Raw genomic sequence first — 4,372 nt, forward strand, 5'->3', positions numbered from 1 at the left:
TCTAGTACTTCTTCTATCGGTCTCTTCTGCCGAACCGCTGGGTTACGGGGGCGCAAAGACACCAACATCGGTTGTCAAGCGATGCTGGGTTACAAACACAGACAAACAAATACATACACACACACACAAACACACACACACACACACACACACACACACACCAACACACACATACACACACACACCATTCTCGTGTGTTCGCTGCAACGATTTTTTTTTCAGTTGGTTCATGTGTCTCTTTTTCTATACGCCTTTTTCTACTTTTTGTAGCACTTTTCCTATGCGTTTGGTAATCACGACAGCTTCCCAACTCTGTTTTCCGCTCTTATATACCTTCACAAATACTTTTTCACCAATTTTGAAATATCTTGCTGTATTTTCCCTTCCAGTTTCTCCAGCTAGCATTTTGTCGAAGACTGATTTTACTTTCCTTGCAAACACCAGCAGGTGACATACCTGCTGGTTCATTTTGGATTTGATGTCATCCGGCATACTCTTAAGAATTGTTGTAGAACTACCGCATCCGTGACTTCCTTATCGATTGTTAGGGCTCCCTGCCTGTCCGTTAGATCTGGGATGGTATAGCGCCGTAGTTACGTGTTCTACAGCGAACGTTTCACAAAACTTTTTAAATTCAAAAGACATAAATTGCGTTCCATTGTCAGACACTATTGCGGCTGAGATGTCAAGTCTCGCAAACAGCTCATATAAAAAAAAATGTCACAGTTGAGGAGGTTGGTTTTTACACTTACAAATATCTGGTCGTTTTGAGAAACTATTTACTACCACCAAATAGTAAGAACCGTTTAAATTACCAGCAAAATTGATATATAGCTTCGACCACGGAACATCTGCTTTTGGCCAAGTTTGACTTTTTATCGTGTGTAATTTTGCCGAGTGAATACATCCTCTACAGCTTTTCACTAAATTTTCGATTTCTCTATCCATTTTTGGCCACTTCACGCAGCTTCGCATTAAAGCTTTCATACTTGAAATACCAGGATATCCAACATGAAATTCCCCCAACATTTTCTTTTGTAGTGTTTCAGCTATCACTACTCTCCGTGCATACATCAGTACGCCATCACAAATTGATTGTAGGTTCATGTCTTGGTTTCGTTTGGCACTAATCCTTTTCCTATTTACTTTCTCTGACAGCAATTCTCTTTTCATTTCTGTCATGAATTTGTCCTTTACTGCATCCGTGTTGTGTCCTCCAGAGTTACCAGCAATTCGCGTACCACGTTCCACATTCCATTTTTTATTTCTCCTTCTGCTTTTAAAGCTGCAATTACTGTATCTTCGAATGGCTAGCAGTGTTTCGGTATCAGTCTGGACAAACCATCCACATGCCCTAGTTTTTTTTTACGGTAAATATTCCATTTTGTAAGCATAATTCAGTAATGTAGTGCCCAAAGTTGTAATCTGTTCGCAGTGTGTATTGGTATTCCTTTTTTAGAACGTGTATTGACAGTAGTGGGCTATGATCCGTTTGTAGGCATAAACGTCTTCCATGAATAAATCTATGGAATCTTTTCACACCGAATATGATTTCTAATGCTTCCTTTTCTATCTGACTAAAGTTCCGTTCAGCTGGTAATAACGATCGTGACGCATGGGCTATAGCCTTTTTACTCCCGTCGTCATATTTGTGCAGAAGCAGGGCTCCTTCACCGTAATCACTCACATCTATAGCCAATATAATATCTAACTTTGGATCAAAATGCGTTAACGATAAGTCCGATGTTAAAATGCTTTTTAACTCATCAAATGCCTTCTGGCACTTATCAGTCCAGCACCATTTTTTGAGTGGGGCCCTTACATTAAGTATATTGGGAATGTAAATTTGATAATAATTTACTAAACCCAAGAATGCTTATAGCATAGTCACATTATTTTGTGTGGGCATATTTCTTATTGTAGTTGTTCTGGATGGATCCGGTTTTCGTCCGTTTTTATCTATTATCTGGACCAAGTATTTAATTTTCTTCAGAAAAACTCGCATTTTCTAACGTTAATTTGAACCCGTATTCAACTTATCTTCTCGAGTACGCTTTTAACGTGTTCAACATGTTGTTCATGTGGTTCACTTTTTATTAGTATACTGTCTAAATAGGCGATAGCAAAATTTCAGCATTGTTTTCCAGCATTGTATACATTATTTGATGAAATATGGAAGGAGTCGCATTTACACCGAAGGGAAGCCGCTTAAGTTTAAATAAGCCACAGTATGTATTAATTCTTAATGAATATGAGCATTCTTCTACTTAGATTCGTGGATATGCCTCCGAGAAGCCTGACATTGAGAAGAATCCCACCCGCAATTCGATTTTGCAAACACTTCCTTCGAACTCAGTAATGGGTAGTTACATGAGATTAAGCAATCATTGAAACCTGTTGAAAAATGTCCACAAACTCTTGTTATTTTTCTTTTTTTGCGTAGACCGCAGGTGCTGCCCTGTCTGAATGGTCCGTCTTTTCGATTATTCCTAGGTTTTCAAGTTTTTCAATATGCTTGTTTATTTGCCACGAACGGTACATTCCGTTTTGGCTTAAATACAGGTGTTGCACTTTGTTTTGTTGCAATTTTTACCTTTATTTTCGTGCAACAATCCAGTTCCTTCGAGAAAACATTTAGAAATAAATGTTTCATTTTTTGTTTCAGTCCCTCATCCTTAGTCGAACCTTCGACTGAACCGATTATATTCCCACACAAAAACACTTATGGGCGTATTCCTCAATTTGAATAGTTATATCCACTTTGTGCCGAATAGATTAACTGAGTTTTCTAGCACATATTTTTGTCGTTTTCATTTAGTCACGAAATGTTACATTACACTCAAATTCACCAACAAAATACAATCTTTTACCCATAACATCATGTGCTGCTTTTGTAAATGTAATTAATTTCGGCTTGCTGACACACTTCCAACTTTCTTCATTTATAATGTTAATATTGTCTCCACTGTCTAACTGCATTTGTACTGTGGTTTTCAATTTTGACATTTATGAGTTTCCTCTTCGTTACATTACCATTCTCTTTCGATGACATCTTATTTATTCTTTTCTTGTGTTCCAATATTTTGTCATCTTCGTTTTACAGTGTGTTTTTATGTACCCAATTTTTCCACATCGGAAGCATTCCACTTTCTTAAATGGACAGTTTTGCCTCACATGTATACCTCCACATGCAAAACATGGGTTCTTTTCTTGATTCTTGTCCTGTTTGTACTGTATTTTAGTACACAATTGATTTCTGTTCTGCTTATTTCGCACTTGTTTCACTTGGGAGCAATCTTTATCTTAAATTTTCTCTATGTCGTGTCTTAAATATACTGTTCTTTCACACTCTTCTGACACTTGTTGTAGGGCTACAGCTTGATTTTGTTCCAGCTTAATGAGAATTCTTGTTAGTACTTCTGCGTCAGCCTCTGCAGTTAGTCTCTGAGTAAATATCAGGCACTTGAACATATCTGGCGTTAATTCCTCCAGATTGAACTTTTCACATTCCCTGTTAGCTCTACCAGCATATGTGGTGTAATCCTCCTCCTTGTTTTGTTCTAGGTTCAAATATTTCCAATATGTATCGAATAACGAGTATTTCTCACTAAATGTTTTACACAATATGCCTATTGTATCTTTAAAGTTTATGTCAGAATATTTCCTCGGGAGTACGTAATTGCTGTAACGCTCGTCTTCTGCTGCCGCCATTTTCTTAAAAGTTTAAATGCGTTTTCATATTGTCGTCAAAATCGTTGCATTTTTATTGAGGATTTGTTCGTACCTTCTACAGTAAGCCTCGAGGGCAACTCCTTCGTTGGCTTCGTGCATAAACTCTGTTATCTAGTTCGCAACATAATATGGCGAGAACATTTTTTCAGCATTTCTGACGACTTTATGAATATCTAATTGCAAACCTATTCATCAATGAATTTCAACTTCTCCCTTTCTCTCTTCCTCCCCTCCCCCTCTCTCCTCATCTCTGTCTCTTTTTGAATACAGACACACACACACACACACACATATACAAATATATGAAGGTTGCCTAAAGAGACGAGCATGACCAACGTTGACTGTTAAGCAATGGCTATGCAAAGGTTTTAAGTCGAGTGTGGCTGCGCAACATAACTATGCACAACTATACACAACACAACTATGACTGCCACAAGCAGCACGAAAACTCCTGAGACATGGAAAATGCAAGATAGCCAGGTCAGTAGAGCAGGGGCTTTCGTATATGAGTCAGCCTTCCCCTTGGGCTGTGATTTTCAACCATAATTTGCCTGTGGAATTCATTGATTCTTATTTTACTTTACTAGACCTCCAAAGCTATTCGATACATATGTATATATATATATATATATATATATAT

The sequence above is a fragment of the Octopus bimaculoides genome, chromosome 1 (assembly GCF_001194135.2).
Source record: "Octopus bimaculoides isolate UCB-OBI-ISO-001 chromosome 1, ASM119413v2, whole genome shotgun sequence".
Classification (NCBI taxonomy): Eukaryota; Metazoa; Mollusca; class Cephalopoda; order Octopoda; family Octopodidae; genus Octopus; species Octopus bimaculoides.